Source organism: Molothrus ater, chromosome Z, assembly GCF_012460135.2.
Source record: "Molothrus ater isolate BHLD 08-10-18 breed brown headed cowbird chromosome Z, BPBGC_Mater_1.1, whole genome shotgun sequence".
Classification (NCBI taxonomy): Eukaryota; Metazoa; Chordata; class Aves; order Passeriformes; family Icteridae; genus Molothrus; species Molothrus ater.
Genome location: NC_050511.2, coordinates 64742922 through 64767025, shown reverse-complemented (window position 1 = coordinate 64767025; position 24104 = coordinate 64742922).

Below are 24104 nucleotides of genomic sequence, written 5' to 3'. Positions count from 1 at the left end.
GGGATGGGAGGGGTCGCATTCGCTAGGAAGGGCAATAGCATCACCTCGTGGATAGGCAGGAGTTCATATCCCTGCACGCTTTTTTCCTTCAAATACTTGGGAGAGTGTGTCGTTCACAAACGGTTTAAAAAAAAAAAAGAAAAAAAAGACCAGCTGTGTTTTTCATGAGCAAATATTTGCAGGTGGCTACGGGGATAGTATTCAACAGTCATATCACCTCCAAAAAGTTTAGAAATTCTTCAAAATTCTGAAATCCTGCAGCTCATGCCGACTTGTTTAACGAGCTTGATATACTCACAACAATTTTAGTTTTCTAATGCTAATTATATTTCCAGTAAAAAATGTTTTTAAATTTTTTGTTGTATTTCACAGCAAACCATCTGTTACTTATTTCACATTTCCCAGTTCATATTTGTTAATATTTGGAAGATAAACCTGAAGAAATAAATATTTCTGTATCTTTCCAGATATAGAGAAGAAATGTTAGAAAATATAGAAAACAGTTAATTTTGGCTTCTTTATTTATTTATTTTGCATTCTGAAGGGTAGGAACCTGTCTTGCTGGACGTGCAAAGGTAGAGGATCAGCTTAAATTTAATCCAAATTCATACGGACAATGGGGATTCTGTAGCAGTGACTTCACGGAGCTGCAGTGTCCAGTAATGTCAATAATGCTTCCAGCCTGTAGCTGAGTTCAATTTCTGTATGCAGAAATTGAAGTGGGGACCAGATCATTTTATTCTGCTGAGGACTTCTTATTTCATCAGTTTTTAAATTCAGTTTCTAGAAAGAAGAAAATGCTTTTCAGAAAAGCAGAAATCAAAATTATTTAGTCTGTGAGACTAACAGTTTCTAAAAACATCTGAAGTTTCAGCAATCAAAATCATAACAGAAATGAACTCTTGTCCCCATGCATAATTTCACCAAATGCACTCTGTTTCTCTCATTGCCACTGAGCTGGGAGACAGAAGAGATTGAAGGGCTGTACTCTTTTAGGGAAAGGTTTCCAGTGGAGATCTGGCTCTGATTTTAGTGTTACCACAGAAGATCATGTTCACAGTGATTTTTGGGCCAACACAGATTTCTTGATGGTGAATCAAAAGCATGTCTGCTGTTGGGTAAACACTTCTGTTGACGGGTGCTGGCGTCGTAGATTTTAAAATTCTAACATCATCTTCTGAGGCAGTCTCCATTCCTCTCAAACTGCAGCTGAACTCTCAACTGCAATACTTTATCTTAGAAAAAGTGCCTCTTGATGTATTGATTTATTCCTTTACCTATTTATCTTTAGAAAGCTAATGCTGCCCTGCAAAGAACTGCCAAGAAGTTGAAGGATTTGGAGGCAGAGCACAGTGGCTGCACCAAGATGCTGAAGCTCCAGGCCACCTGTCTGGAAATCAAGAATAAACGGCAGGAGAGGCTCCTCAAAGAACTGGAGGTAAAGCTTTCTGCCTGCTGCTGGGAGCCTCAGCAAGCACTGGCACAACTGAGCAGTTTCATTTCTGAGGGGTGAAACCTCTGAGTTAGGCTGTGAGTGCCCCGTGTTTGATTAACAAAATGCAGAGCATCACTTGGCAGGAAAGGTGGATTCACAGGTGAATGCTGCGAGCCTGACCTGAGAGTGGTGTTGAACTGCAGATGGAAAGGGGTTTATGTCACTGGGAAAGTACTCTTAGCAATATGGGTACAGAGGGAGTATTTGCGCAGGATTTGTGACTTTTTTATTTTTTATTGAAGCATCTTAAGCAGATAGATCTTGTGGGAGGAGGCAAAGCTTAAGCCTTTTGGCTGATGCTTTTGTGGAGTGGGTTTGGTAAGCTCTGTGCTGTGACTTTCTCTTTAATAGGCCTTCCACAAATCTCTGTTTCTCAATTATTTCCTTTTGTGAATGTGTGAGCTAATACAGAGTTTAAATTTATTGCCAACAGCTCGTATGTTCATTTTATGTATTAATTTATTTTTCAGTTAATGTTTCCCTAACTGAAGTGCTTGGAGTTAGGATTCAGTCTCACATGCTTGCTCCTTTGCTTTACCTGTCCAAAATCAATGACTTGACTTGTATCTGTGTAACCTTGAGTGTCTTAAATTACTTTTAATATGAATGTCCTTTTCTTCATCTTTCTGGCATCACTTGAAGGCAGAAGTCATTTTGGGGTGTATTGTTCTTTTCAAATCAATCATCAAAGTGAGATGATGCTTTTGAAAGGAAACAATGTAGTTGAAATTTCCTGTGAATTTCTATTATAGCAGCTCTGTAGTTACTGCTTCTGCTAAAAACATTTTTTCTATTGAAATACCATGTCCAGGCCTTTAGATAGAGACAGGTATCTGTGACTATGAAAACTGTAGCAAGAACACAATCCTACATCAATTTCTTTAACTAAATAGAAAATATTACTTTAATATTCTGGATATGTAATTGTTTCCTTTCATTTATTTATTGACATGAGTTTTCACAGTTCCAAAGTGCAAGTAGTTCAGATACCACAGGTTGGTGTATGGAGACCTAATAAACTGAAGAAATTAAGTTGTCTTTGCATGATGTCATCATCTTTCCGGACTTAGATATTTTTAAAATGTACTTTTAGGCAGCTGCAGTGAAAATAAAGAAACTGGAGGATGATGCTGCAGCAGCAAGACGAGCACATGTAGAATGTAAATACACTACAGAAGTCATGCAGGTAAACTTTTGATTAAATATTTGGTAGAAGTCTGCAGTAAAATGGAAGATGAACTTGTAAAGGTGCAATCTTCAAAAATGTTCAGACTTCCTTGCTCTAGTGAAAACACTGAGTAGATTTTTTGCAGTGATTGATGATTGTCAAGACTGTAAAAGGTAATAGAAAAATATCTCCTTGATTTCCAGGAGATATGGAAACACATTCTTGTGTTTTAGAATTCAAAGTAGCATTGAAAGAGTGAGGGGAAAGGAAATGTTTCACAATAGTTAAACTGCTGAGATATTCTGTCCTATATCTTTGGAATGGGCACTTAGGTAATTTCAGAGATAGAGTGCATTCTCCCAACTTCTCTAGGTGTGAGATATTAATGCATCCTGAGACTGCAGTTCCAAATGTAACTATTCAGAGTACATTTCAGCTATTACATCTGCTGTTGCCAGAGAAGTTTGAATCTATGAAAAAATGCAATATGTATACTTGAATATTAAATTTTTGTATCACTAAACTGTGTCACACAGGGTTTGATCCATTAAAGCAATTAGGGTTTATTAAAAAAAAAAAGTGAAAATCCTGTAAGATGATTGTTGAGTGATCTTGTAGTGACTAAGGAAGCCTTCCTAGTGGATTTTTGAAGAACTAAATGAGAAAACAAAAGAGAATTTCATTATTTTTTTCTTGTTTTCTGAGGAACACAAACAAGCATTGCCAATTCTTCAGTCAGTTATTTTCTTATGACCTTCTCTAAGTACAGGCACTTGGATTTCTGAAGTGATGATTAAATAAATTGTGATGATTCAGGTTTTTTTATTCCCTCTCTACTTTTACAACATACAAAGGAGCTGGAAAAGTAACATTCCGTGAAGTTAGAGATTTATCTTTTATGGGTGAAGACCTCAGAAGGTTTTCTTCCTTGTTTATGTACATGAACAAGCTCCACATGAGCTTTGCTCTGAGTGCAAGTGTAGCTTTTACTGTTAATCCTACCCTTTTATGAGTCTACTTAATGAATGGAATTCCCCTGGAAAACTTCAGTAATATAAATAATGGAAAACAGGAAAATCCAAACACCATGCAAGGAGAACAAAAGGTGCTTTGGGTCAGCATATCTATTTCTTTCTGTTTTGAACTCTATGTATAAATCCATTTTTATGTATGTTAAATGCTTTCTAATTCCATATAGAATTAATAGAAGATATTCACTTATAAAAAGCAGAACAGAACAGTGAAGAGCATTAAAGACCATGGCAGTCTTTCCTAACTTCCTTTAACTGCTTTCTTATCACTTGGTAGTTGAGAATTCAAGAACTGGAAGACATTTTGAATGAAGGGCATCGCGGCAGGAGAGAAGATTTTCCAGAAGGGATAGCAAGGGAAGAGTTCAGAGAGCCAGTAAATGCACTTGAGACAGGAAAAAAAGAGTAAGTTTCCTTTTAAAGCCATTGCAAAATGGCCCTAGACAGCCTCAGTACAACTCGCACTTTACAGTCCCTGCATTTTTCAGTCAGCAGAAAATCTGGTTCAATGTGCCAAACCAAACTAAAGGTTCAGAACCTGGCAGTCCATTAATAACAGGCCCATATCAGTAACCAAAGGTATTGTGAATGGTACAGATAATAACTGGCCTGCTACAGATTTTTTGCCAAACCAAAAATTTTGCAAATCATAGTTATGGTTAGGTCCAGGGTCCAGTAATGGTTGGGGTGAGTGTAGGAAAAGATATCCAGCAGGTCTAGAAAAGATGGCTTTTCTATATACACTTAGATTATTATGAGGACATTGTTTTCCACTTCAGTGAGTCAGTTGGATCTCTAAGACTCCTGTCAAGAAGTTGTGTATCATTTATAGTGGATAATCTTTGTTTTCAACTTTTGAATGGCCGTAGAAAGCTTTAAATGGTTAAAAAGTATCGAAAAGTGTGAGAGCAGAGGAAATCTCTTGGGATGTTTCCTGGCCAGCACAGTCTGCTGTGCCTGTGGTAGCAGAACTTGGGTGAGCTCTCTTTCAGCCTGTATACACAGGTGTTTATGTTGACTTACTCACACAAGGAGCAGTGGAGAAGGAAAAAATTGTTTTCCCACAAGGAAGGAAGTTTGTGGCCTGAGCAACTCGTTCAAGATTCATGATTATGGCCATGTTTTTAGTAAAATATTTAAAACTTGAGCTGGAAAAGCCTTTGTCATCCTGTGCAAACATCAATTGGAAGCAAGCTTTTGGCTTTCCTGACACCATGCCTGAATACTCAGGCAATCTTCTAAATTCTTCCTTGGATTCCCTCTCTGTGCTTCTGTGTCCTTTATGCTATTGCTTGGCCTTGGAGTTTCCTCATCAGCTGCCTGTTTAGTCATGCCAGGCTCTTGATAGATCTGTTTTCCTGAGTGACACAGTACAAGAACAGATTAAAATTCTGGATAGTTTGCTTTAAAAGCCAGACAGAGTAGAGTCAGGCATGTGGAAACCTGAAGAGCAAGAACTGTACTTGAAATCAGCATTGATGATGCAAGATGTGACATGGTCTCTCTGAAGACAGCTGTTGTGTTAATTAAAATATGAAGAATTCTGTTTGTTACATGTAACTTTGAGGCCACATCCAAGTAATCTTATGAATTGCATGACACGAGGCTTGGTAACTGAAAATATTACCTCTTGAAAAATCTTCCTTAGAAGGAACATAAATTTCTTCATTCAATTAGGAAAGGCAAGCAGCTTCAGAATCCATGTGATGTGCTAAAGTAGTATCTGTCATATCCATTGATTATCCTTTAAAAGAACACAGTGCATTTGACAAAAGTAATTTTGGTTAAAGTATCTTTTTTGTGGAAACTTTCCAGTTCACAAGGACAGCGTTTATCCTCCGGTGCACAACGGAAAGACCAGGCTGAGGAAGGGAAGAGAGCTCAAGATGCCAGTGCAACATTAGTGGTTCCTCCAGACAGCTTCAGCCTGCAGGAAGGCTCAATAGTAAGGAAAAAAAGCCTCAATAGTAAATAGTAAATAGAAAAAAAAGCTCGGTAGTAAGGAAAAAAATGCGGCACACATTGCTTGGGTTTTTTAAAGCATACTGTCAAAATATTTACTGTGGGGAGAATTTGCTGCATTTGCTGCGCTGAGCTGTGGCAGAATTCTGCCATTCTCTCACCCTTTTTGTTATTATGTTACCTTTAAAAAAATTTACTATATGAATAAATGTAAGCAATGCCTTGGAGAAGCTCATTTGAAAATATTTTTTAAGTATGGGCAGGATGTACTGGCATTCCTAATTAAGGCATTTTGTAGATATTGATGATCATTTCATGTGAAGAATGTTCTTTCTACCTAACTTTTTTATCAAGTTTCATGAGCTATCATTGTAGAAATGTTTATTTTTATTTCATACACCCTTTTAGTTTTAGTGCAAGTATTTGACTGTAAAAATTGCTTGAAAATTATTTCAAGCTTTCCAGTGGAAAAGCAGAGGGGATTTTTTGTTGTTGTTTTGTTTTTTACTTGTTTTGCTGTGGATTTGGCACATTGGATGTATTTTGCTGGATTATTTTCTGAACTTTCTCCTCTTATATGACCACTTTGGGCTTTTCTACTGTCTTTACCCAGCTACACCTTGAATGACAATTTTGCCATCTCTTTGCACAGCAGCAGGGACAAAGGAAAGTTGTCAGCATGTTTAGAAAATCTCTCCTTTCATTGTGTGCTTACATTTGCTCTGTTTCTACTCTTAGCAATATTCAATTTTTTTTGCTGGTGGCTTGGAAACTTCTCCTCTTTCTCCGTCAGAGCTCTGAGCATGGAAGGTGCATGAGGTCTGTTCCCTGTGGAGAGGAGCAGAGACCTGCATCAGAGAGTCTTCAGATCTGTGGGTGTCTTTTGTTCAGCTGATGGAGTTATTCCACACTTTGTCTTAGTGCTGTCCACTGCCCAGGCAGATCTGTCATTCATAAACTGGAGACAAATAAAATCAGGATCTTCTTTTTTCTTTCTGGGAGAATAACAGCTCCTTCCATGCAAGCATTAATGTATTAAAAGACATCTGCTGGCCTAGTTAGCCTGAAAAAGTCATTTCATCAGGCACAAAAGGAATGCATACAGAGAAAAGCAACTGTCTGCCCTAACTACAGGCATTAATGATTGCTATTTCTAACTACAAAACACAATTGCAAGCTGCAAATATTCTACTGAAGTGCTTGCTTCCAAACCTGAAGTGCTTGCTAGCTGTTGCTGTGGTAGGAGTTTTCCTTTTTATTTGTATTCCTTAGTAAAATATATGACATGACAAGAACTATGGACAAGATTCCATTCATGATCAAGATTTCTGGTAGTGGAAACAGTATTTAATGCTAGACTCAAAATTAATGTTACGGTATTGAAAGGTTAAAAAATAATAATAATTAGCTCACTGTCATATTCATAGAGCTGGTTGTTTTAATTATTTTACTCAAAGGCGTTCAAACCACAAGACTGTCCTGAGTGGGTGATAAAAATATTCATTTTTGGAAGAGTTGTATTAGTGGTTGCCTTATGAGATCAGGTATTTATGGCCTTGGATGGCTTTGCATTTTTCCCAAAGCTGTTTGTATTTGTTTGGGAAGCAGAAGTGCCTGTGTGTGATCCTGTTTACTCCACTGAGATAGCTCTGATTTTGCTGCGCAAAATGAAAAAGCAGAAGACTGTAGCAGAAACTAAGTATAGATAACATTTAATATATTGCTGTTGGTCTTTGCTATACCCATGCTTAAATTGGGTAAAAATGTCAGTGTGTTCTCTTCCCCTCATTCTCCCTTCCTGCTTTCCTGACCTGTACAGTATTTTTTCATATTTTATACTATTTTTATGCTTCCTGAATATGTTTTTCCACTCTAGTCTGATAATCTTATCTTGATCTCTGACTGTACTAATACAGCATTTGAGAAACAGCTTTCTATTATCTTAACTTTAAAAAGTTTCTAAGGCACTTGTATGTACTAAAAGTATGAAGAATTGAATTTCTACTGCATGCTGTTGTTGCTAAAATTTATTTATAATCTGAATCAAGTTAATATACCACTGATTAAAATCACTGTAAATAAATGAGGCACAGCTTTTGGAGTTTGACTGATGGAGCTGTTGGCCCATTTTGGCCAGCTGTTTAATCATATATAATCCATGCAAAACAAATTTTTAAAGGAATTTAGAGTGTGTTGTGCTGCCAGGCCAACTGGACAGTTTTCTGTGTGCTGTGCAAGTGTTGGGGCACAATTTGGAGGCACCTCAAGGTATTAACATGGGTGAATGAATTGCATCCACTAGAGCACGGAAATTTTTATCTGTGCCAGGTCATGGTTGTGGCCCCCACAGGACTGGGATTTACTCACATACTTTATTTACATACTGTGTCTAATTAGATAAATTTTGTGAAATCTGTTTTCTTACTCTGCTGTAATATCAGGCAATATTATGGCTGCAATTATTAGAAATGAACTGAGGAATTTTGTGAAGCTGTGAGAAGGAGCCTTGAGGGCTCATTTTCAGCTGCAGGCAGCTCTGCTACCACACATAGGATGCATCTCTTTTGATTTGAACATTGCCCAGCTACAGCAATTAATTTTTTTCTTTGTGTTCCAGAGGGAGATGTCCATCCTCCTGAACACATACCAGACCCTGGCAAATGCCCAGGTGCTTTCCAGACAGACAAACGTCCCCCTGGAAGAGTTACCTTGGGCAGAGCTTTGTGCCCTCTTGCATGAGAATGTTGAAGCCCTGGTCTCGAACTTCAGCAAGGCTAACCAGAGGGTGAGTGTCCCCAGGCATCAGCTGCCTCTGCTGAGCTCAGTGACATTTGCTCACACTGCAGTCTCGTTAAAAAGGATTGATATTCATCGCCCAAAAAGGATTTGGACACTAAAAAATGAGCACCCTTAATTCTGGCTTGTCCACTGCTCACTTTGTTGCCGGGGCATTTAGATGTGACTGGAGTGTGCATCAAGTCTCTCAGCTCCACCTTCTGTGCAGGATATTCTGAAAGGACAATCTGATAGTAGCCACAGGAACCTAATTAAAAGATAATAAATTCATCTTACTGATGAAGAAATTCACTGAACCTAGTCATTTACGGTCATAAATCAAGTCTTTCTTTTACTATAATCCAGAGGCCAAATACACTTTCTCCAGGAATATCACCTTTTAATTATGTCTTTATGATTCAGCTGTACTACTTGAAAGAATGCCAGTGTGGGGTTTTTTTGTTGAATTGTAACTTTGGATTATGACATTTTTATTCAGAAACACAACAGAAATACCTATTATAAAACATGTCAGGATCTGTAGGAAGGAGGAGCTGTACTTTTCTGAGTGGTTTTAAAGCAAGTGAGCTTACATGGCCTTTCTCCCCAGAAAGCCTTCTGGTTTTATGAAGGAAAAACCCCTTTTAAAATAACTCAGCTGGCTCCAGAGACTAAGCTATGCCTAAAGAGCTCTTTAGGGTATCACTTTGTGTTCTGGTTTATTTCTCTTTTGAAGTAGATGATGAAAGGGAAGGGAAGGTGAACACTGCTGGCAGCGTTTGTAGGGCTTGTGTCTTATTGTTGCTTACTTTTTAATTAAGCACTGTTATTGAGACTGATTATGAGGTCTCTAGGACTCTCCTCATGTACTTAGCAGCTTTTCTGGGATTTTAGACTGGGCTGAAAAAACTTTTTTTCCACACAGTTCAGTGTGGTCTATCTGGAAGTATCTTGATATTTTCTAGGAGCAGAAAGTTCAGGTGTGTGCATTTGAGGATCATTGTTGGCTTGGTTCATTCCTCCATTTAGCTTGCATGAGGTGCAGTGTGAAACCACAAGAGTGAATCCCTTCATGTTTGTTGAAAATACATCCTAAACTTATGAGCTACTTGTAAGGAAAAAATTCTCTGTGCTAGAATTCCCTGAAATTGTTGTAAAACTTAGTAATAATCTGGAATGTCTTGGCTTTTCAACAAAAGAAAAAAACCAAAACCACAAACAAACAAACAAAAAAATGAAAGGTTGTGTTTTAATTATTGTTTGCAATCATCACAAACTTCTAAAGGATATACTTGGATTACTAATTTACTAAAATTTAATACAATCATTAAAAAAAAAAATTATCAAGTGTCTGGCTCAGGTTTCCTGCAAAGAGGGTGACAAATATCTCTGCAAGCTGGTAGAAGGATAGCAAAATCGAAACCAAATAAAATACTTTGTTTCAAAATATTTTTCAGTTTTGTTTTGAGAACCAAGTAATTCATCTGCTGTGAAAGGGTTTTACTTAGTTTTAATAAAAATATTGAAAAAACTGCAGTTTAGATTTGATGCTGTGATGCGGTGGCTGTTCTCAGCGAAAGCCCGGCTGAAGGTATTTAAGAACCAGCCACCCTCAGTTGTCCCGGCACTCCTCCGGCTCAGAGCCAGAGGCGTGTGCCGACCGTGGGTCGGGGAAGAGAAGCAGTCACTGTTGTAAAGGCAACCACGCCGCAGGGATGAAGAAAGAGACGGCTCTCCTCCGCTGGGTAGAACAACTTGGATTTATTCCGGGGTAGGGAAAGTAGGAGGTCCGCCCAAAGGTGGCAAGCAGAGGAGAAGCCCCGAGCCCCTTCGGGGACCCGGGTTTTAAAGGGAAGGGGTGGGTACATAGAGGACCAATCACGAAACGAACAAAATTGATACATTGAGGATGGACAGACAGCACGGACCAACAGGGATAGGTTAAGGGTGGGGCCCAGGCCTACTAGCCAATCACTCGACACCCTAGCTGGAAAGTTCTGGAAATTAGGGCAGGGTGTCGGTGACTGACAGCAGACCTGGGGAGGGGATATGGAGACAAATATGGGAGAACAGGGAGGGGAAATAACGATTGACACAAACTGGGGGTTGAGCCAGACCAACTTGTCAAGCTGGGAGAGGGGAGAACGGAACAAACCAAACACAAACCACAACATCTCCCCCTTTTTTGTTTTAAAAGAAAAAGAAAAGGTGGGGAGCTAAATGAGTTTTTAGATGTCAGACGGTCGTCATTTTCTGGGTCATTTCAAAGTCCAGGCTATCTCCGCTGGTGCTTCCGGAGTCCGAAGTCGAGGCAGGGTCCTCTTCGATGTCTGGGAGCTCCAGATGGTTTACGTTGGTGACTGAAGTGTTCAGCAGGAGTCTCTTAATAAGTCCCCACATCAGGGAGCAAGCAAGAACAGTCACCATAATAACTAAACCCAAATACAAAACGGATCGGGCTACGGACCCGGCCCACCCTGACAGTCCCCAGCTCTTGAACAGGTTCCCCAGCCAGTCTGATGTTTCGTTTTTTATTTCATGAACGAGCTCTTTCATTTTTCGTATGGAGACCCTCGCATCCTCTGCTTTCGATGACAAGTTCTTACAACACAGGCCCTCGAACTCCTCACAGCTGTGGTGGTGTAGTAGCAGGAGGAAGTCTATGGCCGCCCGATTTTGTAAAGTCGCCTTCCTAGTGATTTCCTCGTCTGTGAGGAGGTCAGTCAAAGCAGCTGATGTAAAATTCGCTTGTTTTGCCACCCAACACTCTAGGCGGCCCAATTCTCCTAGAGATTTTGCGATTGACACCCACGGTAAAAAGAGGGTGAGCGCAATCGATTTTGGCTTGGCCCAGTGTTCAATTTTGGAGTCGCAGTCCGGGTCGAAATCTCGAAGATCCCTTTTGGAAATTGCCAATTTGGACTGCGACCTTTTGTACCTCCAATCCCTAATTTGGGTGACGTTGGGGGTAAGCAGCGTCAGCTTGCCAAACGTACAGACGCCTCCGGCCAGACGAGGGGGGATGCCAGCCCACGCCCGGTCTCCGCAAATAAAAAATGTTCCTCGGGGCAGCGCTAATGGCTTTGTGCCTAGGGTGGATGCAAACGGCAACCTTATGGTGAAATTGCACCATCGAGCTGCTTGGTACTCCGGGCTAGGTGGTCTAATGTTCGAGTACCTGGAGGAACCTGAAAGGGGGGAATACTGAAACCAAACGCAAGCAGAAGCTCTGGCGGAGCCGATCAAGTGAAGCTCTGGAGGGTCGGACTGCAGGGGAGTCAATTTCCTAAGCCCGTCCCTCCAGGCATTCTGGGCGTCTACCATGAGTGGAGGATTTCGGTGAAGTAGAGAACCCAAAGTAACGTTAAAAGGGTGGGGAAACTCAAAAAGAGGAAGAGGGATCCCCACTAGGCAAGACGACATGGGATCTTCTGCAGAATTCAGGTCCAGGCAGATATGTTCCTGGCCTAGGGCCTGGGCGAGGGTCTCCCACACATTAGCTCGTGGCTGGGGAATTATCCAGGGACTCGTAGGTGGTTTTGGAGTCCCGATGAAGAGGACTGTCAGGAGGGCGAGGATGGCAAATGGATCCATGGATGCGGGAGATTGGCTGAAAATAAACAGAAACAAGAATTAAAAGGTCTGGCTCGAGGGGAGTCGGAGCTGGGGTCAATGGTGACTCATCCACCAGTCCTTCCGCTTCCGCCACCAACACGCTTCTGCCACCTGGGGGACCGGTTCTGGTTTTGCACCCCTTTTAGGGCGGAAGGGTTTGACCCACTTGGATGGAATCCATCTCGGACCTGAGGGAGTGGACACGCAAGCGTATCCCCTACCCCAGGTCACGAGACCGAATGGCCCTTCCGTTTTCCAGGTCTCCGGGTCCTTAATGAGGACCGGAGGCCTGGCCCTAGGTTGCAGCTCCTCGTGCTTCCCGAAGTGACGCACTATGGGCGGGTTGAGATTTTCAAAGGAGCAGTTTAAAAAGTTGATGGTATACAACGCCCGTGCGAGACGGATGTGAGGGGACTCCACCTTCACTGCCGAATGCTGTTGCTCCAAAACCCTTTTAAGGCTCTGGTGGGTCCTCTCTACCATGGCTTGGCCTGTCGGGGAATAGGGGATGCCGGTCTTATGTTCTATTCCCCATTGCTGTAGGAAGCTCCGCAGTTCCCTGGATTTGTATGCCGGGCCGTTATCGGTTTTGATCACCTTAGGGATGCCCAGGACTGCGAATGCCTGAAGCATATGCTTCCTGCAATCCGCAGCCCTCTCACCTGTGTGGGCAGAGGCAAAGACTGCACCAGAGAAAGTATCAACAGAGACATGGACGAACTTGAAGCGGCCAAACGATGGATAGTGGGTGACGTCCATTTGCCACACCTCGCAGCTGGACAAACCACGGGGGTTAGCTCCGAGAGGGATGGAAGGGAGCTGGTGGGATTGGCAGTGGGGACATGTCGCCACAATGGCCTTGGCCTGTTCGCGCGTCAGATGGAACTGCCGAACCAGGCCAGGCGCATTTTGATGGAACAACTGGTGGCTGATCTTTGCTTGACTGAATAGATCAGGGAGCGGGGCCGCTTGAACAGGAGCGGCAAGGGCGTCAGCACGCCGGTTGCCCTCCGCGATGAAACCCGGCAAATCGGTGTGTGATCTTACGTGCATAACATAAAAGGATTGCTCTCGGTGGGAGAGCAATTGAACTAATCTGGAGAGCAAGTTGTATAAAGTCATGTTTGACACCTCCTGCAGCACAGCATTTTCAGCTCTAGACACTACTCCGGCTACATAAGCAGAGTCTGTGACCAAATTGAAAGGTCCAGGGAACCTCTCAAAGGCTCTGACGACTGCGTCCAACTCGGCGATTTGAGGTGAACCTTCAACCTCAGTAACATCGGACTCCCACTCCCGAGTTTGAGGATCCCTCCAAGTCACGACTGACTTGTGGGATCTCCCGGACGCGTCTGTGAAAATGGTCATTGCCTTTAGAGGGGTTCTACTCTGGATCGATTTTGTAGATAGAACAAATTCTTGATTAAACAATTTATGGGCCGGCCGATCGACACTAATTTGGCCGGAGTAGCTGTCTAAAGCAAACTGAAGGGATGTGTTTGTCTGCAGAAGGCTGTCAATCGCTTTTCGTTTTAGATGGCCCGAGTCTAATTTAAGGGGAATATGAATGCACGTAAAATCAACACCTGCCAGCTCTCTGATCCTCAATCTAGCTTTTTGGATCAACTCTGCCACCAGTTCGGCGGGCTGTGTCATTCTTTTGGACCGATGGTGGCTGAGGAACACCCACTCTATGATTAAGAGGGGGTCACTCGAGCCTCGGTCCCTGCCTTTGATGGCGTCGTCCCACTGAAAAATCACCCCGTGGAGGTGTGGCAGTTTGCCGCAAATAATGAATTTAAATGGCAGGCCCGGATGACAACGGTGGGCCTGCCTAGCCGAAATGAGTCTCTGGATTTTCTCTAGTGCAACCCCTGCCTCTGGGGTAAGGGTCCTGGGAGAACTTAGCTCCTCTCCCCCCTTCAATAAATTGAAAAGGGGGGGCCAGGTCTTCCGTTGGTACACCTAGCCAAGGTCTTACCCAATTTAAAGATCCACACAGCTGATGGACATCCGCTAAGGTTTTGACAGTTGTCACGATAGCCAATTTTTGAGGAACAATGGTCCTCTTAGTTATCTCCAGGCCCAGATACTTCCAAGGCGGCACCCTTTGAATTTTTTCCTGCTGGAGCTCGAACCCTGCAGCAACCAGCGCATTGACTGTCAGGTCAAGGGCGTGGCCAAGTACGTCGGCGGTCGGGGCACACACCAGGATGTCATCCATATAATGGTAGAGGATGACATCGTTCACCACTGCACGGATTGGGGACAGCAAGGAAGCGACATACCATTGGCAGATCACCGGGCTGTTCTTCATGCCTTGCGGAAGAACCCGCCAATGGTAGCGCTTGCTTGGGGACTCACGGTTGATGGAAGGAACCGTGAACGCGAAACGCGGGGCATCGTCCGGGTGGAGGGGAATTTGAAAAAAGCAATCCTTTATATCTATTACAGCCAATTCCCAATTCTGCGGGAGCATCGTTGGGGAGGCCATCCCTAGTTGGAGAGGCCCCATGTCTTCAATGATGTTATTAATTTGGCGGAGGTCGTGGAGGAGCCGCCACCTGTCCTTATTGGGCTTCTTGATGACGAAGACGGGAGAGTTCCACGGTGACGTGGTCTCCACGATGTTGCCCTTGAGTAGCTGCTCCTCATCGAGCTCATTGAGCGCCGCCAATTTCTGTTTATTGAGCGGCCACTGCACTACCTGGACAGGCTTATCTGATTTCCCATTGAGCTTCCAGGTAGGGCGCTCATCAGTGGCCGCCGCCCGAAAAACCTGGGGAGCCGCTGGAAGGTCGATTCGGGCTCCCCACTGGGCTAGGAGGTCTCTCCCCCACAGGGGCTCCGTATAATCCAAAACAAATGGGCGTATAGAAGCCAATTGCCCATCTGGCCCCGTAATTTGTACGATGCTCTTAGATTGTCTAGCCAATTGAAGTCCCCCAACACCACGGACATGTCCAGGCGCGGTTTGCAACTCCCAATGTGACGGCCACTCCCGAGAGGGAATGACCGTGACATCCGCCCCAGTGTCCAATAGGCCTTTGAGTTGTTTGCCTTCTCCCCCTTTTGTGATGTAACAGCTAAGGTGTGACCTTTGATGCCCTATGACTTGGGCCCAGGCGACAGCTGGAATGGAGCCTTCCGGCGACTGATGTAAATCCCAGGTAATTTCTGGCACCGGGATTGCTTGAGCCATAATCTGTCCTTTGGGCAAAAAGACCGGGGGTTGGACACAGTGCAGGCCGACAGCGAACACTCCCGGGTCTGATGGTAGGAGACCCGGGATAATGTTCACTGTCGGCGGTGTGTGCTTGGTGTCACCGACCACTACATACTTGTAACCAATCCGTCCCCAGTTACCTGGGCACTCCGGGTCGACAGCAACGAGTTGAAAGTCGGAGGTCCTCAGATGAAGAGGCTCCGAGAGCCGCAACCTGTAGGGTGCAAAAGTAGAAGCGGTCGTTAGTATAGGTCTTGATTGGATAGGTAAGGCAGAAGTCAAGTTCGGTGGAGATAGGTCAAAATCGGTTGGCGGCGGTCCCTGGTCTCTCTCTCCCCTGCGCAACGGTGTTGAATGGCCCACCTTACTTCTGTCAGAGCGCAGGGGGGTACTGCGCTCAGATTTTAGTTTTTTGGGGGGTTTGCCCCCAACTGTCCCTGCTCCCTTTTGAATTTATAAAACTCTGCCCTCAAAGGGCAATCAGGCATCCAATGACCGACCCTCCCGCACAGATGACATGGTGCGGAGGGTTTTGAAGAGGCGGCCGCTGCAGCGCAGGTCTCAGAGGGGAGCTCTTCTGCCGCGGCGACCCGGGGAGGCTGCATCTTCTTCTTTTCGCTGTCCCTGGTGGTCATCAGTGGGACCTTACGCGCGCAGACCTCCAACAGGTCTGCCATCTGAGGCGCCGGGTGGAGGGGCAGGCTGAGGATGGCATCCCTGCATGCCTGATTGGCATTTGAGGATGCCACCTCCCGCAAGATGGTGTCTCTTGCGCCCTCATCGGACACCTGTCGTTCGATGCCTTCCTTAGCCTCTCCACGAAGTCAAGGAAGGCTTCGTCCGGACCCTGAAAAATCTTTGAAAAGGTCACAGGGGGCACGCCTCCTGGCAGCGACAAGAAGGCCTTCTCGGCAGCAGCTGCTGATGCCTTAAGTGCCTGCTGGGGGAGGGTACTCGCTTGCGAGTACCCATCTTCCCAGTCTCCAGTCCCCAGGAGCTGGTCAATCGCCAACGGGCGGCCTGTGAAGTCAACCCCCGATTGGGGTTGGCTCCACAGGCTCGGGAGAGCTTCAGTCACCCCCCTCTTCCAGGCAGCTTCCCACATTGCCCGCTCGGATGGATTTAGCAGGCAAGTGAAAAGCCGCCGGATATCGAAAGGGGTGATCTCTGCCTCAGTGAGTGTTGCTTCCAACACTCCCCTGAAGTATTCGCTCTCCCGGCCATACTCTTTCTGAGCTTTGACCAGCTCCTTGATTTGGGAGTGACTCAATGGGACCCATTGGCGACGCACTCCCCCACCCGCTTCTGGTTGGTAAACAACCGGAGCCGCCGATGGTACAATGGCCGGCCCCGGTTCCCGGCCCTTGACCCCCCCCCCCCCCCCCCCCCCGGACTCCGAACCGTGGGAACCAGAAGGTGGGGCCTGAGAACCGGAAGAAGGAGTAGAGGAGGCGTGGCAGGAGACTGGGCGGCCCGATGGCAAGGGGCCGTCCCCGGGGGCGGGAGCAGTAGGTGGGGTGCAGTGACAAGTGGTGGGCGGGGAAAGGGGCGGGATTGTGGGGGGAGCGGTGGGAGGAACCATCATAGGAAAAGGAGGAGGGGAAACGAAATGGGAGGGATCGGACTTGGGGTGTGGGTGAGGGGATGACAGAAAGGAAGGGGCGGGAAAAGGGGAGTGGCCGAGAGGCAGGAAGGGGTTGGAACTTGGAAAAAAAGGGTTGTGGGAAGAAGACGGGGGTTTTCCCGCCATCTCGGCCATGTGGTCGCCTCCATTTTGGGCTGCACGGCAGCCATCTTGTAGAACTGGAGGCAACCAGGGGCAAACTGGGGACTCAACAAACTGGGGTTTGCAACTCTGGGGTTCGGGGACAGGAGCAGGGGAGGCAGGACAAGCTGAGGAGCCCCCGAGAGTTTGACCAGAACTCTCAGGGCGGGGGGACCGGGTATTCGGGAGAGGGCCAGGGGATGGTGGAACACCCTGCGCCTGGCTGGCTTGGCGGGGTGCTCCCTTCAGAATCCCAGATCTGGGTTTGGGCGTTCGGGTCAGAGGGTTTGGGGTAGAGGGTGAGGAAACCGAACTGGGGTGGCGCTTAACACCAACTGCAGTCTGTTCTGAGCTCCCTTGTTCTTTTAACACCTTTCTAATTTGGGCAACCAGCCTGGCCAATTTTGTGAGGGAAGCGTCCCCTGGCCTGATCAACTCCGAGAGTTGAGTCTTGACCCTCCGCCAAAAGGCAGGATCCTTGATCAGGTCAGGCGAGACCTCCGGGAACTCAGAAGAGATCCATTTTATTAATTTCTTCACATCTGCCCTTTCGTAGGCAGCCCCCCCCCCAACAAGGATTCCCTCAACTTGGACCCCCAGTCTCTTTTGGGTAGCGGGCAGCTTGGCACCCATAGCTACTTAAGACTTCTCACGAAGTCAAATGTCCGCTACCACAAACTTCACGCCCAAACCGCCGCGTAGAAGGAAAAACGAAAATAAAAGACGGCCACCCACCGGCCCCTGCCTGTAAAACCAAGGGAGGGCGACAAAACACCCTGGGGACTGGGGAGGGCGACAGGGAGAGCGGCAGAACACTCACGTGTCTGGTGGACGACCAAAGGAAAGTGCGGCGGAGCGGGTCCTGCGGCCGGATGGCTCGGGGTGCTCGAGGTCCCGTCCGGTCCCCGGGGAGCGCTGCCTCAGAGGGCCTGCTCACCACAGGGTGTTGCGGCGGCCAAAGGACAGAGTCCAAAATCCGTGGGGTCCGTGCGATGATTATAATCCGAGCTCTACTGGCCCCGAACTCGGCCGGCCGGGAGCTGACAGTTGGCGCAGAGGGGCCCCACGTTGGACGCCAGCAACTGATGCGGTGGCTGTTCTCAGTGAAAGCCCGGCTGAAGGTATTTAAGAACCAGCCACCCTCAGTTGTCCCGGCACTCCTCCGGCTCAGAGCCAGAGGCGTGTGCCGACCGTGGGTCGGGGAAGAGAAGCAGTCACTGTTGTAAAGGCAACCACGCCGCAGGGATGAAGAAAGAGACGGCTCTCCTCTGCTGGGTAGAACAACTTGGATTTATTCTGGGGTAGGGAAAGTAGGAGGTCCGCCCAAAGGTGGCAAGCAGAGGAGAAGCCCCGAGCCCCTTCGGGGACCTGGGTTTTAAAGGGAAGGGGTTGGGTACATAGAGGACCAATCACGAAACGAACAAAATTGATACATTGAGGATGGACAGACAGCACGGACCAACAGGGATAGGTTAAGGGTGGGGCCCAGGCCTACTAGCCAATCACTCGACACCCAGGGCAGGGTGTCGGTGACTGACAGCAGACCTGGGGAGGGGATATGGAGACAAATATGGGAGAACAGGGAGGGGAAATAACGATTGACACAAACTGGGGGTTGAGCCAGACCAACTTGTCAAGCTGGGAGAGGGGAGAACGGAACAAACCAAACACAAACCACAACAATGCTGGGATAGTCTGTGCTTAACTTAAAGTGAAAAGGTAAATAATAATTTCTTCTTAAATGCTTGTCACACAGATATCTCACCTAGAATATATTTGCAAGCACAAGACCGACACTATGAATGACCTTCAGCAGAACCAGGAGGAGGCTTTGGAGAAAATGTCTGAACAGTTAAAAGCACAGGAACGCTGGTGGCAGAAAGAAAAGCAATATCTTGAACAGCAGTACTCAAACGTCCTTGCAGAATTTCATGCAAGATCACAGGTATGGTGCTGTGAACTTCTACTTGTTTTTTCTTTAAAAATGGAATGGATTATTTCAATAGTTGAAGCATCTTAGCAGTTAAAGGTCATTTGGGAATTTTAGTATACGTTTAAAGTTTGAAAAAATCCAAAACCAAACAACAAGCCAACCCATCCCTGTGCTAATATTACCATCACTTAAAATAAGAAATCAATTACTTTGATCAAGCATTTGTTGAAGAGAATTTAGTCTTCAGGCCCAGCTGAGAAGCCTGATTTCATCTACAGATGGCAGTATTCTTTTTCTGAGAATGTTAAAGCTGTAAGATCAAATTTGCTTGTTTTGAGAATTACTGAGGGCAGCAGCTACTTTTCAGCATCATCATTTGCAGAGATTGTATAGAATAACAATAATGTGGTATCACCTGGGGATAAATTTAGTTACATATGTCCTGACCCTAAGAGCAGTGGTAGATTTCAACAGTGTTAAGCAACTCTGTTTTTCTGATACTACAGTGAGGAGTGGCCTAAAAGTGTGAAACTGTCACTCCTTGTTAGATGAGTTATTTGCAATCCAGAATGTTCCCTGTTATTCCACAACCACCATTTACTGTCTTTATCATCACACTCCTTCGCACCTGTTTCAATTAAAAGCGTTGTGAATAAAGGAAATAGATGTCCCTTGTTATTTGTGAGTTACTGCAACTTACTTCACAGAATAATGCTGTATTTGATGCAGATTTCAGGGCTGGAAGTCTTTGCATGCTGAAAAATTTAATCTGTCTACTTTCATGTTCCAGACTTCCTTATGTTTTTCCTCTCACTTACACTGGTTTTCTGCTTAGTACAGCAGTGTTCTCTCTGAAATTGGAGGATGTTATTACTGTTGTTAAGTCAATTCATAAAACTGTCTTGTGGGCAGACAGGTGGTGTTGGACCTTCTGTGAGCTGTCACGGTGTTGGTGGATTGTTTTCAGAAATCAGGAGTCCATTTGCAGTTGATGATCGTGTAAATTTCCCTCCTACCACTTTTTTTGTTTCATACATCTGATTCTGTAATTCCTTACTAGAAGAGACACTTTCATCACGATTATTACTAACAACTTTTGCTCCTTTAATGCATCATTTGAATGGCAAAGGTAAATTTTCTTTTCATTCTTGTCTAGGTAAAAACCATGTAGTTAATGTTTCTTCCGTTATTGTTTGGTTTGTTTCTGTCGCAGGAATGTGAAGAAACAGCGCAGAAAATGAGGCAAAAACTCTATGGCCTTGAACAACTCTCCGACAAACTGGCCCAGGAAAACAAATCCTTGAAAAATTCATTATTAGATGCTTTCAAGGCACGCTCATTCCTGCTGGCAGCCTGTGCGCTGCTGTCAGGGGCCCTGTGCTCTCTCTATGGCCGACTGTGCGCCTCGTCTTGCCAAAGAAACATTCTCCAGGAACGGGTGAACCAGCACCAACTCCTGAACCACAAGATCGTCAGCCTCCTTTATGCTCTCCCTGCTGTCATGGAAAGAAACCAGGACGAAGGCAGGCTGAGGCAGACAAGAGCCAAGAACCTGGTTTATGTGTTCCGAAGAGCTGTGATCGCAGTTCTGGCTGCTAACAGGCTGAGGGCTCTGGCCCGATATTCTTGTACATTTTTCATCTGGACAGATAGATGCAGAGGAAGCTCTGGAATTCAAGTTTGTCTGGGAGAATCCAGAGGCAGGCATCCTGTGACACGTAAGTGAAATGTTCTTAAAGAGTTAAATCAAATTACATGCTTAGAGAATAACAAAGAGTAATATTATTATTGCTAGGGCATAAAGACATATTTAATGACATTTTGACAAATGCTATTTACAGATTTATGATTTTTATATTGCTTGACGAATTTATTTCTCTCTAAGAGGAAATGCCTAGTCTTATGTTAAGCACTGCAGGTAAAATTGCAATTATGCACATGAACTCAACACTATCTGATATTTTTGATATTTGCGTTATGGATTTCAGAACTAGGTGCTACAGCATCTTCTCTGTGGTAAATATCTTGCAATGTTCCCTTTTTTTTTTTTTTTTTTGGAAAAGGTATTTCCTCCTTTTTAAAAAATAATTTTTAATATTTATTTCCTAAAAATCCACAAAAATTGCTTTCTGATTCAGATAAAATATTAGCATAGGATTTCAAAATTTTCTTTAGAGATTATGTCTAGATTGCCCCTTTCTGTTGCCAGACCAGTTTATATTTCCTTCTACATTGATAAATGGTATTAAAAATGTTTTCCAAATTAGAAGATTCATCTACTTTTTTTGTTGTTGTTGTTGTTGTTTAGTCATTCTGGAAGCATGCTTAAAACAGTCTAAATTGTCCTGACTAATTTCTTGTTTAATGCTAATTTTTGGTTAATTTCTGAAAGAGCCGGAGGCAGCAGTGTGCCATATTTTAGTGATTTACTTATCCCGTTAGCTGCAATTCTGTTTCACAGGTTTTGGAGAGGAAGGAGTTGACTGTATTGAAGCAGTTAACTGGTTGACTAGTTCTAACCTCTATACTGCAATAATCAGTTCCATCTCAGAACTGGAGGGTGTTCTCAGCAACCAAGGTAATTTTAACCGGATATTGTTGTAGCAGAAATATATTTTAAAAATAAATAAGTCAGGGTGGTCATATCATTTCCATTTTTATGATTTTATCTAAACTCTTCTGGATCATAGCTCTGAAGAGATATTTCTGATATTTATGATAGACGCCTTTGACTAGAGGTTATGTCCTGAGCTAGTCAATACAAATTGTAGTGGAGCTGTTTCCCTGAAAGAGTAATTTGATTCCAGGGTAAAATAATAACTCTTTTCTACATTCTCTGAATGATCACATTTCTGTACTGTTGGAACAGATTACTTTTCTTAAGCAGCTGATAGGATATTTTATGCTTTCAGTATATAGAGTCATGGAAGCTGAAGGCTGGAGAGTGTTTCTGCAGTTTATTTACAGTGAGAACTGATACACATTCCCTTGGTTCATCTGCATTGCTGCCATCCCTGGTTCTTTATTAACCTCTAGTTTTAGAGTCCCCACGTTTTTGTCACAGAAGAAAGGATATTAGAAGAGGGATAATTTATGTGAATAAAGGGAAATAGCAGGAGAAAGACAAGATGATGCATTTTCCAGAAGCCTAAACACTAAATTGGTATCAAAGTTGCCATTGAATCAAATGTCTTTAGATTCAGTTTCAGGCACTTTCTTCTTTGATCATGCTGTTTTCAAGAAATTGAATTCATATCCTTTAAAAGCAAAGTTGGAACAGTGGTTCAGATTCAGCATTCTGTGTTTCAGAATATTTACAGGTTCCATCCTGTAGAAGTGAAAAAGAACGTGATATTACAAGGAATGGGAACTAATAACCTGCTCGATGTTTCCTTTTTGTTGTTTTTTCTTAAAGATTCGGAACTCTGGCTTTCTAGTAACTCGCTGATCAGCACAGCCAGGAACTGCTTTGCAAAACTGATGGACAACCTGAGCGTTCTGATGGAGACAGTTCAAGGGAACGCTCGTGGGTGCAGAGCCTACCTGGAGAGGGACTCGCTGATAGAGAGGCTGGCTCGTGGCCTCCAGAGAGTAAATGCCCAGGCCCTGGAAGCTGGATTCCATGACAGACTGCCCAGCACAGTAAGCAGATTTACAGTCCTCCTCCATGGAAACAGAAGGTTTACAGCAACGGTGAAGCTCCCTTGATAGCAGCATTTATTTGGTTTCAGGCTGGTGATGAGTCCATGACAGTCAAGTGCTACTATGTGGACACTCAGAAGTAGATTTGTCACACATTAGGGTGTGAATAGGTCTTTTCTTTTGTTGAAAGAATTTTTGGAGGAGGTTTATTGTATCCAAGTAAAAGATTTTTTTTCAAGTTCTATCAGATCTGTATTAGCTTATAATAAGAAATTTGCTTTTGGCTTGATGTAAATGTCAAGGTTGCTTTTTATTATTGTTTTCTACTTTCTCATGTTTACCATCCTTTCTTTCAGTAAAGATAACCTTCTTCCCTTTAACCAAAATGAAAGGATAAACTCTTTCTCTAATAATCTTCATAGTAAACCTTAGGTGAAAATAGAACTTCCTTGTAAACAGAATTTGCAGTAACTCTTGGTAGGTGACAGGTTCAAACTTTTGTCCTTGTGTATGTCTTTTAGAGATGGAGGGAAAAATTATGTTTTGTCTTCCTTTTCTTCAGTCTTAAATATTATTTATTTTATTGCTAAAATAGAAGATTCTATAGCCCATCAACTTGTTTCTGTTTGCTGACAGAGAAACATAGCAACTTTGCAGCAAGAAATATTTGAATTTTCACGAAGGCTTCATGCAGCAGAGGTAGAGTCCCGCTCACTGCACCTGCAGCTTGCAGAATGCAGATGGGCTTTCAATGAGATGCAAAAAGATGCTGAAAAAGCAAAAGCCCACAGACTGCAGACCCAATTAAGTGAAGCTCAGCAAGTAAGTGCATTTGACTTGGAGGCTCTCTTGCTTAAAAGAGATTCTCCTTTCTACACATTTTTTGATTTGTGTTCTTTTGGAAAACAAGCATAAAATTGATTTACTTTCAACAGAATTTTCCAGAAATCTTGCCTTGTAAATGTCACGTGACCAGAAGACAGATTTATTTAGAAATATCCCTTTTCCACTGGAGTTATCTTTTGATTTGTAGAAGGATGTATTCTGTATAAATTAGAGTTTGGTCTTCAGCAATCCAGGTTCTCCCATTTGTTGAAAATGTTGATCTGATTTATGTATCCTAAAAGAAGATTTCATTTCAACAGAATAAAGTCAGTGGGAATGAGGGTATTCAATAAGAATGTTAATGAAATATAAAGATAGCCGTTGAAACTGTGTATGGATGTTGATGAATGTTATAATAAATACAATACAAATTTTAGCGGGTCTGTTTCCCTGAAGAAGTAACTTTATGGCAGGGGGAGAAAAAGCTTTTGTCTATATTCTCAGTAGCACAACATTCCCCTGAGTCTTTTGCTGTTGCTGATTGACTTACCGAGACACCATGGGTTCCCTAACCTGAAGCCTAGTTGGTAGAACCTGTCAGGGTGTCCCAATCCAAACACTTCTAAGCAAAGAATATCTGCTAGATGATGTCTCACCCATTGTTCTT